General features: G+C 41.1%; 1 protein-coding gene across 3 annotated transcripts in view; it reads right to left on the bottom strand.

Annotated features, from left to right (window-relative positions):
- Nucleotides 1-13,963, bottom strand: part of LOC119660111 (soluble guanylate cyclase 88E) — a 129,717-nt gene that overhangs the window by 40,213 nt on the left and 75,541 nt on the right. The window contains exon 1 of one of the 3 annotated variants that reach the window (XM_038068500.1): nt 7,629-7,647. The exons of the other annotated variants lie outside the window; for them this stretch is intronic. The gene's annotated coding sequence lies outside the window, so the exon portion shown is untranslated. Of the gene's footprint in view, nt 1-7,628; nt 7,648-13,963 lie in introns of those variants that run through there. 3 annotated transcript variants of the gene reach the window in all.

The raw sequence follows: 13,963 nt of genomic DNA, 5'->3' as shown, positions 1-13,963 counted from the left end.
GGGTGAAATAGTGGTAAAGTTCGTCTAAATAAGCATTCAGACGCGCTTCACCACGGGAGATGTCTTTGGTGGCTGCGTAGATGATTAGGTCATCCGCGTATTGGAGGATCTGGATGGGACACGGGTGTAGAGGTGGTTTGGGGATGTCTGCGGTGAACAGCGAGAAAAGGGTTGCAGACAAGACTGAACCCTGGGGAATGCCGGCTGGGCAAGTATATGACGAGGAAAGGTGCTGTTGGATGCTCACTAAGGCTTTCCGCCCATCTAGAAAGCTAAGTATTAGCTTACAGAGATGCGGATGGAAGTTGAGGATTTCGGAAAGCTTGTACGTGAGCCCGTGTTGCCATACGGAGTCGAAAGCTTTCCTTAGGTCAAGGAGACAGGCTATGGTGGGTGTCCTCCGATTGATACCCAGGAGGATATCAGTCTTGAGGACAAGCAGCGCGTGCACAACCGAGTGTTTAGTTCGGTTGGCGAATTGAAATTGTGATAATGTGCTGTTGGAAGTGCAATGCTCGTCTATGAGGGATTTGATAATCCGCTCGAAGATTTTGGTGGAGGAAGAAAGGATAGAGATAGGCCTGTAGCTATCGGGATTGAGTGGATTCAGGTTCTTTTTTGGGACGGGAACTATGCGAGCATTTTTCCATTCGGTGGGGAAGTGAGCGTTGGTGGAAATATTGGGGGTGCACTTTTTTAGAACTATGGAGGGGATTTTGTCGAGACCCACTGATTTTTTGTTCTTGGAGGCTGCAATTGCAGCTTCCACTGAACTTGGGCTGACAAAGTGGATGGGAGAAACATTATCATGCTCATCGGGATGGATAAGGGGTTGAGTGAATAGGGTTAGGTTGGGACTGGGTTGGTAGAGTGGATTGTAGTTTTCCTATGGATTCGCTCACAACACTTTCGAAGTGTTGATCGCGAATGTGGAGGGTGCAATGGTGCGGTTGAAGGAAGTGATCGGCGAGGATGTTTACCTTTTCAGGGGTTGAAATGTTCTGTGGGAGGATGGTGGTTTGCTGGGAGGGCTTGCCTAGACGGGGCAAGTTTTTCTGATTTCGCTGAAGGTCTCAGGGTTCCGTTCGATGTTGGAGAGGCGTTTGTGTAGGTGGTTGGTGTAGAGGGTTAAAATTCTGTTGCGGATTGACCTGTCAAGGGAAAGGATTTCGTTACGGAGAGGAGAGGAATCCATTTGGATTGTTGCGCCAATGATTATTATTATGTAAAAGTTGTAGCAGTGGGAATGGTAACGACTCACACATGAGATTCAATGGGCATACGCAAAGAAATGGGAAATATTCTCATAATCGATGAAGGTTGGAAAGAATGAGATCAAGAGTGCGGCTGGAGAAATTTTGGTATAAGCCAGGGTCATAGAATTCTCTCATCTAATGTCTAGAATTCTATGCAACACTGATATGGGCTTATAATGACACCGGCAGTAGCGATTATAAGGCAACGTACGCGAATATTCAAAGAAGCATGTGAAAAGATATGAGAATGTTTCCAACTTACAGATGGTTTTTCAACCGTATCTCTGTAAATGTTATTTCGACAGAAGCGGTTTTCTGCCCATTCCCAGCCATTTGTTCGGCTAAAAAGTGAATTATAAAGCTTTGTAAACGAGCCATTATTTGGGGTATCTTTATTTATTATGTATCATCAAAAGATTCTCATTTTCCAAAGTAGGAAAAGAATCATTTATATTTTTTAAATAAGAATCACTTTTCCCATGTTAACATTTTCAAGTGAGAATTGTGCCCACAGCTGAAGGTTGTTGTTATGTCGAAAACAAACTGTCTGAAATGTTATTTCTTTCTCCTCACATAAATCGAAACAGACGTGGCTGCCGTGAATAACATTAACTTTCTCGAGAACGGTTTGCTCCAGAATTTCTTTGACGGTGTCTGTAGTGCTATTAAACAAAACAAACTAAAACAAGTCGGGAAACCGGAAGCTTGACGCTTCAGGTATAAAAGGTTTTGTGTTTCCCTATGTGAGGAGCATAACGTAGTTCTCCATTGGATTATAGCATTGATCCGAGATATTTAAATCGCTCAGTTCTGGGCAGGTTACCACCATTGCCAGAACTCAGCGATTTAAAGATCTGAAGGGGCAGATTATTGCCATTGAAAGAACTGAGCGATTTAAATATCTCGAGTCAATGCTACCAGCCAATGGAGAGTTGCGTAATGAAATGTTTCAAGCATTAACGCCACCTGGATGAAGTGACATTCCGCAACTGGTGTTCTTTGTGATCGACGTATCAGCGCACGTCCCAAATCTAAAATTTACTGCAATGTCGTCCGTCTGTCGCTCTCTATAGTTTGAGTGTTGACTATAAAGGACAATGAACGGCGTCTTGCGGAAATGGGGACGAAGATGTTGCATTGCACTGGTGGCGTGACACGTTTTGATCACGTCTGAAATGAGAATATCCGCGATCGATATCCGCGATTACATCCTGATCAGGCATTTGATAAAATAAAATGACGAAACCGATCACGACGAGCCGACCCCGCTTGTGAACTGAAGGCTGAAGAAAAAGAAGAAGATGTGAGGAGCGGTGAGCCTGACAGTTCCGTGTCACATAGTTAAAAATTCTATTGGCATCTATTTTTTAGAAAGTAATTTAAATAAATCATTTGATGTAAAGCCCTGTATTGAAATAGTCAACATCATACGCTTCACACTCTGAGTTTAATATTATTAGCAAATGCCAACAATTTAACCAACATCAAATATAAACAAGTCGGGAAACCGGAAGCTGGACGCTTCAGGTACGAAAGGTTTTGTGTATTTCTTAGTACGTAGCACGTAATATATCCATATATTATGTGAGAGTATCCACTTTCGGGTGATATTGACATTCATAGTCTTCAATTTTCAAAGAAACAACAAATTTCAGGTATTATAACTTTGTTAGTAATAGTGCGATTTCCACCAAACTTGGTAAGATCATGCTCTATATTATAGCCTATATCACTGCAAAATTTCATGGTACTAGGAGGAACTTAAGGGGGGTTTCTAACTAATTACAAAAAATTGTAGTAAAATACTATTATTAACTTTATTTAAACAGATATCGGCATGAAAGGTATTTCGGAGCCTAGGCACCATATAGTGGCAGCCCCCTGATTTTTTTCAGATTTTTCGGTTTAGTAGTTTCTGAGAATGGCCCCGTTAAAGAAGTGATCACTTTCAACCCCCCGCGCTCCCCACTCTTCCAACGAATGTCAAAACTAAGATCGGCTTTGAAAAGTACTAATCGATACCTTTAATTTGATACCCCACTATATTTGATGAAAAAAAATTTTACACCCCCCTTTCGCATGTATGGGGACCCCCCCTTAAATTCGACGTAAAAGGATGTAATTCACTGTATGCGTGAGCGTTCACAGTTCCCACCTTTCTACCAAATTTGGTGTCAATCGCTATAACCGTCTCCGAGAAAAATGCGTGTGACGGACAGACAGACAGACAGACAGACAGACGGAATCACTTCGAAGCCGGTTATCAAATACCTAGGGATGATGATTGACGCTAAAATCAATTTCAAGGGACATCTGGACTATGCCTGTGAGAAAGCGACAAATACCAGCGTATCATTAGCGCGGATGATGCCTAACATTGGAGGTCCAAGGTACAGTCGCAGATTACTTGTGGCCGGAGTGGTTCGCTCCACACTATTATACGCGGCACCAGTCTGGGAGGAAGCATTAGCGTGTGAGAGTAATCGTAGGAGAGTGAATATGACTTACCGCTTAGTGGCGCTAAGGGTGTGCAGCGCCTTCAGAACAATATCAGGCGAGGCAGCGTGTGTTATTGCGGGAATGATCCCGATAGACATTCTGGCAAGTGAGACACGCTGCCTGTACGAGACAAGGAAAATGAATCCTCTTGAAAAGGATGCAGAATACCGAAAGGCGGCAAGGCGAGAGTCGCTGGAGAAGTGGCAGAAACGGTGGGATGACTCGCAGAGGGGTCGCTGGACCCACACTTTGATTCCCCGTATTGAAGAGTGGATCCAGCGACGACACGGTGAGATTAACTACCATCTGACGCAATTCCTGTCAGGACATGGCGGTTACAGGAAGTACCTGCACCAATTCAGGCTGGATGATTCTCCCTTGTGTCCTGAATGTGGTTGCACACCTGAGGACCCGGAGCATGTTATGTTCCACTGTCCACGATTCCTCTCAGAAAGGAGGAGTCTGGAAGACTCCCTGAAAACCACTCTAAGCCCGCAGAACATCGTCGGGGAAATGTTGAAATCGGAGGGAAACTGGTGTGCGGTGAACACCGCCATCAAACGAATACAAGAGGAACTGGCAAGAGCGGAGCGCGAAAGGAGGACGCGAAGAACGGAAGGCGTGGTCGCGTAAAGCGCAGTCCACCCCGCGAAGTAATGCTTTGCGGCGGTCCCGCGGGGAAGGAAAAAGGAGAAAGTGGGGGTGGTTTTAGTGGGTGAGAATCCCACACGCTGCTGCAACCTGGCGCGGCAGTGTCTTTCTAAGATTTCCACCTCCATCCATAAAAAAAAAAAAAGGCAGACGGACAGACAGACAGACAGTAAACCGATTTTAATAAGGTTTTGTGTTTACACAAAACCTTAAAAATCGATGAGGAGTTATTTATGATTGATATGCGATTTCGTTTGTATTCCGAGTACTATCCCGATTTCTCTGCAATTTTCCAATTTTTATTTCATTTTCGCTTTTCACAGCCACTAAAAACGCATCTAGGTGTATACCGTTACGTCTAAACTTTGCCGGCAAGGGCATAAACGTATGGCTTACTCAATATTGCTCCCCTGTCAGTAATTCATAGGAAAGTGCACGAACAACGCTAAAGAGGGTCTCTGTCGTTCAATAAGTACTTTCTCTGACTTCCAAAGGAGGAACAAAATTTCTCAAACAACTTGTCCGGTACATTTTAACAGCACCACCTTGATGTTGCTAGGTAGCACAATACTACCGGTATCCCGGAGCCGAGGTTTGAGAAAAGATGGACTACCGATACTTTTATGGGTGTGTAACAACACGCGCGGATCCAGAATACTAGATTATCTAGTAGCAACAGAACTTTAGATTCCGAAATTGAGCAATAGACCCAATTGCGTCAATTTGGTCGGGCATCCCTTATTATGGCCTATGTTTCGGTAGAGTGGTGGATATGGAACAGTATTAAACTCCCGGATCATAGGAACATCAGTTTCGTTGTGGGTATGAAATCATCTCCAGTCGATAAAAGCCAGTAGCTCCTTTTTTCTACAAGCACTTTTTTATTTGGCAGATATGTATTTTGGAAGCTATTTACGTTTTTCTTTAGTGTTGACATATCGGTCAACGGGTTCCGAAGCCTACGGATCATATAATTTTCAGATTGGCAGGCAGATTGGTTGAGAAGGTGGCTTCTTCATCAAGGTGTCATTGATGAACAGTAGATCGGGATCAGACGTGTTTTCGGGAGATCCAATTATGTAACTGCTTCAACCCCTCGAAAAAATGACGACCCATATTCCATTTTATTGACTGCAGAACAATCTGCTATAAGATTGGCGATCTCGTACTATTCAAATATTACATATACTGACAGTCAAGTGGTAGGAAGTGCACTAAATACCATAGAGAAGAAGGTCTAAATGTGGCCCCCCTTTTGTTTTTCGAGCATGAAAAGAAAAATGAAGATCGGCATGTCAAGTTTCATGTGCTATGCATTTCAATATTCTCCTGGTCATTGATTCGTAAGGAAAAAACATGATAAAATTCCATATGTTTTTAACAAAATCGTATATTTCGACGTATCCAAAATTGTGGGTTTGATGTAAAGTGTGGGTAATATGGCACCCAGGGGGCCATATTGGAAGTATGAAAACTTCTTTAAAAAATATTCTCCAAAACTTAACAATTAAGTAAAAAATAAACAATAAATTACCTTCTTTTCTTAAAATTAAGTAAATCCATTAATAAAAAAATAATAATGAACATAATAAAAACGAAATCAAGATAAAATACATATAAAATAAAGTTATCGGCAAAAATCGCAAATATAATAATCTCCTTCGTTTCCCGCACAAACGCAATGAGCCCATAAATTGCATCCTTGGCATTGAATCCACTCCTCCCCTTGTTGGTCATTTGAATACCTTGCATCACAAAATAAGCATTCTGCATCTAAGCTCGTTGGTATTTTATCATTTGAAGGTCCTTCGTCGAAGCTGTCGGATTGTGTGTCTAAATGATTTTCATCTGAGACAGTGGTTTTCCCTCCACGGCTACGACTTTGGATATTGTCAGGATCCTGATTTCCATCTGAAGCACTTGATGTACCTGCCAGGTGTGTTCTATATGCAGAAGAAGTGAGTACTTTTGGTGTGGTACGTTTTCGCCTTCGATTCGAAGTTTCATTTTTAGGTTTTGGTATTGGTTGAATAATTTCTGGTAAAACTATGATGTTTAACTGATGATGCAACAACTCATCTCTTTGCGATGCAGTCAAATTTTCCTGTGTGTTGCTCCCTGGGCGGTTTTCGGAAGTGTTTTCATCGTTATAAACTTGAGCTTCTGCTAAAAAATCTGCGTCAGAAAAAATCTGCGGATTAAAGGGGTAGATTCCGGTGACTCGAAATCCATTTGCAGCGATTTCTCCTGTTGAGCTTCGTAGATAGGCTCGACCAAACTATTCGGCGATATCGTAGGGTTTAAGCAACCGATCGGAATGCAACAAGAAATTTCGGATTTCTTCACTATAATAGGTTTTTAGTGCCCCCATAAAGGTTTTATCCAGGGGCTGCAATTTATGCGTGGTGTGAGGTGGAAGAGTAACTATTGTTACATAGTTCTCATGAGCTAACTCCAGAAGTTCAATGTTACGAGTGTGGCTGTAATGCCCGTCGAGTATTAACAGTACAGGCGACTCCTTAGTTGGATTTGTTTTAGAAAGAAAATGACGAAACCAATCGGTAAATAAATTCATTTGAATCCAGCCGGATGGGTGGACTTTGCCGATAGCACCATGCGGAGCTCCTTTCATAAGTATATCGGAATAATTTTTTCTGGGGAAAATCATCATGGGTGGTATAAAAAACCCGGAAACATTCATGCAGCAAACCACGGTCATCAATGATCCTCGTTCCGCAGCAGTTAAAGCACCTATTTGTTTTTTGCCTTTCTTCCCAATTATTTGAGGAACTTTAGATTGAACGATTGTCAGCCCGGTCTCGTCAACGTTGAAAATGCGATCAGGAGGGTATCGAATTTTTTCCATTTCCACCTTCAAAATCTCAAAAAATTCCTTTACTGCCTCACGGTTAAAGCCTTGAACACGGGCAAAAGATGTTCCTAATGGTTTCCTTAAAGAAAGTTCGTGTTTGTGTCTTCGTAGAAAAAGGTCTAACCACGAACGCCCTGCTATTTCCTTTTGTAAAATTGTTGGGTATGTTATTTTTCAAAGCTAACTGATAGGCCATTCGCCGAACATCTATTCGTGTTAGACCAAAGTATTTCGCTTCCATTAGAAGAATATACTTCACGAGTTTCTTTTCTATATTAGGTGGAAGTACAGTTTTCCTGCCTAGCGGTTTTTCAACAATTTTTTCAGACTCTCCTAGATCGTGCACCAACCTTCTTAATGTAGTCCTCGGTACGCCAAACATTTTTACGGCTCTTTTGTAACCCATCGTCTTACTCCTGACTGCATCTATAGCTTTTTTCATTTGTTCCGGGTCCCATGTTTTCCTCTTTTTGGCTACGGTTAACATAATGCTGTTCCGGGGCATCTATAGGAAAAAATACAGCAATCTTTAATACTTTTGTGTTTCAAACATCGATTATGGCCCCCGGAGGCCATAATCGAAATCGAACGGGGGGCCATATTAGACTTATGCAATCACAGAAAAAAAAAGCAAAAAATAAAACGAAAAGTAAGCCGTGCTTCAGCATTACCTTGATATGTAATACTGCTGAACCTGTAAAAACTTTTTAGCACAAAACACCATTTAAACATGCCACATTTACAGGAATACCGACAACAAATATCTTCTTGGAAGAAAGTTAGAAGAACACAAAGAACAGAAACTAGAATTTGTCTCTACCATTTGTTATTTAAATGACATATGGATACATGAAAAAACAGCTGTTAAGATTGTGGTTGTTGCACAGTGGCGTTTTTATCTGTGGCTGTTTGGTGTCGCGTAGAATCGTAGGGGGCCAAAATACCAGCAGGGGCCAAATTTAGACCTTCTCCTCTATCAGTTGCTGTGGAGCTGTTACCAGGTGCTTTTTAAACTTGGTAAAAATGTGCACTCTTCCTCAAAATGGAACAATCAACCTAATCCTCCCTTGCGAAGCTCCGGGCCTGGAGACCCGACAGGCACCGCTGTCCGTGTTACGAGTATAGTTACTTTAATTTTATAGCAGCGTGTTTTCATTTTAATAGATAACATGAGCTTCTGTTTAGAAAAAAATAGTGTGGGCCTGACATACAGAGTGAGTCAGATAGACTTAAAATTACGAGGACATCAAAGTTTGGCCGACTGTCCTTTCAATATAAAGACTCGGAAAAATGCTCTCTCGCTTCCCTCATTGGATACCTTGCGATGGTGTGAGAACCGAAAGCAGCGGAAAATCATAGAGATATATTTTCACCTGATGTTAATTATAAATTCAAACTGCATTTTTCGCTTTCCCGAGAAGTAACCGCTTTCACCTTCGATAGTTTGCGATGGTAGTGGTTTATACTTTGTGATTCACCTTCAGTACAATTCACCTTGACATTAAATACGAAAAGTATCGGATACATTTCTCTCTGAGGCTATTCAATAACGAATAGCTGCTGATTTTTTCCAAATGCTTAGTTTAGGCGTAATTTATTTATATGGAGATAGTTCAGTGTTATCATAACATAATCGTCATATACTCCCACACAGATTTCTATTGCACACACGCTCCCACCATGGCATTCCCTGTGGTTTTCATGGTCTGACATTGAATACATATCTACCATTGGGACTTTAGATTGCTCCGCGCGATTAGATGCTCTCAGTTTTTGTATACATATACCAACAGCCATGATTTATTCAGTTTAAAAATTTATTGGCCCGATGTAGCCAAAAATAACCTGGGTTTGTTGGAATATATCAAGGAACTTTTTGAATTCATTACGCACATCCTGCACTACTCCATTTCGATACATATTTTGATGTGATTCTGTGGTATCGAGGAAAACATTGGAAATCTCAGGAATATTAATCAATACTCTATTCTTGGATCAATTAGCAATGTTCTAGGCCAGAGAGAAAGAATTTCACTTGTTGCAATGAGAAAGAAAACGTCGGCAGAGGTGCGGGGAGGTCCCCGAAGAACCTTGAATTCACCACTGAAATGAAACTTTCATCGAAGAACTACGATCTGATCAGAGGTACGGAAACTTTGGTGAGTAGATAACATGATAGGTTTTCTTGATGTATTTCCAGGTTGCTTGGTGTCTACTTCGGGAAAATCGATTCTTACTATTAGGTCGATAAATAGAAAGACTCTATGAAAAGCATGGGCCACTTTTGCAAAGTTTGGTGCGCATACAACAAAATATAAAGTCGGATGCGGCTAGAAAGCTACGAGGAATAAATTATGTCTGTAATAAATGTAATGTATTTTCTCTAAAGAATATTTTGGATATTTGACTGTCTGAATTCAGCAACATCTAATCTTTCCGAAAAAGATTTGTTTCATTGACTTACCAGCAAAAACTGCTTTGTGTGTTGAATTACAAGGGCTTGATCCAAAACCAAATTACCGGCCCTCCATTGTAACTGATGGCGATACATGGTGTTTGCAATTTATATTTCTAGCCGCAACTGAATAGGCTGCATAATTACTATATTATAGCTGGCGACTTGAATGCTAAGCATACCTCCTGGCTAAACGCCACAAACAATCCCAGAGGGGTATTCCTCAAATCTTGGATAGAGCAATACTAGATAGAGTATAAATGCGAATTATATGTATCAGAGAGTCCAACCTGGTCCAGGGCAAATTCCTATCTGGATATGTGCATTGCTGACGCGCGCTTGAACTTTAATTTTAGGAATCCTCAACGGAAACTACAGACTCCTCCTTACGATAGCGACCATAATGCTATTCTTATTGAAGTTCTGTTTGATGGACGAAGAGTTCGCCTTCTGCCAATGGACAGTGGCGTCTACAGGCTGAACTTTAAACAAAAAAATTGGAAGAAATTCCAAGAGAAGTTTATTCGGGGATATAGAGAGGAATGCCCACCTCTTGATGGGGAAAACGATAGTACAATTGCACCAGGTGACAGGAACTTGAGCAACGAGGAAATACTTCAGTATCTTCTCAAGCTGGAGAACTTGACGCTGGAAACAATTGAACAAGTCGTCCCTAAGATTAAATCTCGCAATAATATGGAAGGATATGAAACTGCAGCCATAAAACGGTTGAAAAAAGTGAAAAGCCTTCTGCTCACTCGCGTCAACAAAATCTATCGGAGATATGGGGACTATCATCATCCCATATTGGTTGAGTTCAAAATACCTCTAAAGATCGCAGGGGATCTTATCCGTCAACATTACGTAAATGAATAATGGCGGGAGAAGTTAAAGGGTATTTCACCAAGCGATCCAGATTTCATGTTTACTAAGATAAATACGTTATTCCGGAAGAAGTCACGAATAACTGTACCGAGAATTAAAGTCGGTGGCAGCGAGATACAACACCTTATTGACTCAGGTATAGACACGAATAGTGTAACTGCTGATGAGCAAGGCAATTACATCGTGATGGATGATGCTCTGAAACTCGAACTTATAGGGGAGCACTTTGAATCGGTGCATCGGCCCAGAACGGACTTAGAGCCAACGCGACTTTCGGAAATTGTAGAACGAGATGTCCACAATTTCAAATATAGCCTGAACGTCACCACAGTTCTCCAATTTAGCTCTGCATTGCAAGCTGATCTCATACCGAGTGATAATCTGCTTGATTACTTTGTATCATGTGTAGAGTTAACTTCCATATTCAGCAGAGTAAACAATAAGAGATCATCCGGTACGGATGGCATTCCCAACGTGGTCCTCAGGCATTTACCAGACATTGCCATTCGTAATTATTGCATTTTGTTCAATAATTTATTGAACAATTCCTTCTTTCCAGGACAATGGAAGAAAGCCCGAGTATTCCCGATTTTAAAGAGAGGGAAGGATTCATCCAGCCCTCATAGCTACCGCCCAATCAGTTTGCTACCTAACATCAGCAAGGTGTTTGAGGTTTTGGTATTGAAAGCCTTGAACGGGCATGTCAAGAAGAAGGAATTATTGCCGAACACGCAATTCGGATTTCGATCTGGACATTCGACAATACATGCAATAACGAAGGTAACGTCTAATATTTGCTGGCGGATTAACAATGGTGAGTGCGTAGGCGCTTGCCTTATAGACATGGAGAAAGCCTTTGATACCGTCTGGTTGGATGGACTGATTTTCAGGCTCCTGAAGAATGAGTTTCCCAGCCACCTCGTAGCGATGATGTGTAGTATGCTGTATGGCAAGTGCTTTGTCATTACGGACGGAAATCTCACTACTAGCAGAGAATTTCATGTTCTGAATAGATTACAGTAAGGGACAGTGACTGCGCCTACACTTTTTGCGGTATTTGCCGGCGAATTACTCAATTCTTTCGATTTTAATAAATCTCCTAAAAGGTCGTTGGTTGCCTTTGCTGACGATCTGATAGCCTACACGGCGCACAAGAAGGTAATTGAGGTGCAAGTTGAAGTTCAGAAGATGTTCAATGATATTAAGTTCTTCACGAACAGTTGGCGGATGAAAATCAATGCGTGAAACGATTCTGTTTCGAAATTCCTTGGCGTATGCCAGTAGGAACTTGAAAAGAAATTGGAGAGATTTCCACATTGTCGCGAACGAAGATAGTTCTGAGCGCATTCCTCATAAGAAGTGCGTTAGATACCTGGGTGTGCGTCTTGACGAGCGTCTCCAATTTAACGAGCACATTAAAGTCGCGCTAGAAAGCGCTCGCAAGGCATTCATGTCTCTTCGAAGACTCCTTTATGCTCCACATCTTAGCCGGAAGGTTAAGAATATTGGTTATCTTACTTTGGTTAGACCGGTGCTCACCTACGGGTGTGCTATCTGGTTTAATTTGAGTGCTAGCCAAATGGAGAGAATAAGGATCTTTGAAAGGAAATGTCTGCGTGCTTGCACGGGGCGTAATAGGACTGCTTCGTCAAACTATGAGCACTATATAACTAATGAAGTGATGTATGCAGCTGCTGCTGTGCCAAGAATCGACACAGTTATCGTCAGATTGATTCGGAATCATATAGTGCGATCTGCTTCGCATGGTGAGAACCCTTGGGTTTCGCAGCCGTTCTACCCAAATGATGGGTATTTCGAGAAAACTCTCACGACAGGCTTCATTCCTCCCGAAGCGTTCGTGTATCTTGACAGGAATGGTCTAATTCTTGATTCTGCCGGTGATCCGGTTATGTATCATATACATAGACGGGCCACGGATAAAAGGATAGAATACCCCCCGAATTTGACAGTGGGGGCTCCAGGATTCGACTGGAGATACTCCAGAGCGAGAGCAATTTATATTAAGCGGGATGAAAAAGAGAAATCTTGGTACTGGTGGCTGCGGGATGCCGGTTAGCCGTGACCGTGCTCAGTTCTGTCAACTGTTTCTTGGTGGGGCTTTGTAAATATGTACATATTGAACGGGTGCTGATTTTGCCTCCAGTTGTATAATAACTTATACATACATACGTTATTATTCTTTGTTTCTTTGTAAATATTACAACTGTTATTATTACCTTTTCTATTGTATTGTTATTCTAAAAAAATAAAAAAAAATATATATAATATAAAATATATAATTATGATAGTTTTAAGCATAATAAAAGTGTCTTTTGAAGCGATAAAACATTTATTACTATTATTACTTTTATATTTCTTTGCCACTAAGGCCAAGTGAATTCTGTCGGGTTTTTGACCATTTCCCGACAATTTATTGTAAAATTAGATTTTTATTTCTTACTGTTTCTTTTCTTTGCCTGTAAATTATTATTCGAAAACTTTTTGTTATTTTAAAAGATTGTTTTTTATTGTTCATTTTTCCAATCTATATACTATTGTTACCTATTTCTTAAAAATAAAAATGATTTTAAAAACAAAAAAGCAACTGGATAAGTCCGATTTCCGGCTTAGAGCAGCATGGAGCACTACAGATCTAGCCAGGTGCGGTGGTAAACACCGGGTCAGGGGCGAGCAGCTTCGACTTGGCTTCCAGTGCAGCGTGGACGCTATAGCACTGTTCTAACCCGTGTAGAAACTGGAGAAGCTAATAAGCTATTCTCCTTGTTCCTATCCTGGGGAAGCTGAAAAGCAATTCTCCTTTTGAGTAGCAAGGAAACTGCTGTGGCTCAGTTGGATAGAGAATGATTTTCAATCGGAGCATTGGAAGGAAAAACCAAATGTCTGAATGAGCATCTTAGATGTTTTGCAAATGAGAGTAAGGACGATTGGAACGAATGGTTACATTTCACACGTTCTGTTATAATACAACACCGAATACCCAAAATAGATTAAAAACAAGTCGGGAAACCGGAAACTGGACGCTTCAGGTACGAAAGGTTTTGTGTATTTCTTAGTACGTAGCACGTAATATATCCATATAGATATTATGTGAGAATATCCACTTTCGGATGATATTGACATTCATAGTCTTGAATTTGCGAAGAAGCCACAACTTTGACGTATTATAACTTTGTTAGTAATAGTGCGATTTCCACCAAACTTGGTAAGATCATGCTCTATGCTATACTCTATATTTTTGTGAAATTTCGTCGTGCTAGCATGAACTTAAGGGGGGTTTTGCAGTCAATTATTAAAAATTATGGTAATATACTATTATTAACTTTA

Source organism: Hermetia illucens, chromosome 6 (assembly GCF_905115235.1).
Source record: "Hermetia illucens chromosome 6, iHerIll2.2.curated.20191125, whole genome shotgun sequence".
Taxonomy (NCBI): Eukaryota; Metazoa; Arthropoda; class Insecta; order Diptera; family Stratiomyidae; genus Hermetia; species Hermetia illucens.
The sequence above is the reverse complement of the archived record's forward strand: the minus strand, read 5'-3'. Positions and strand labels throughout refer to the sequence as shown.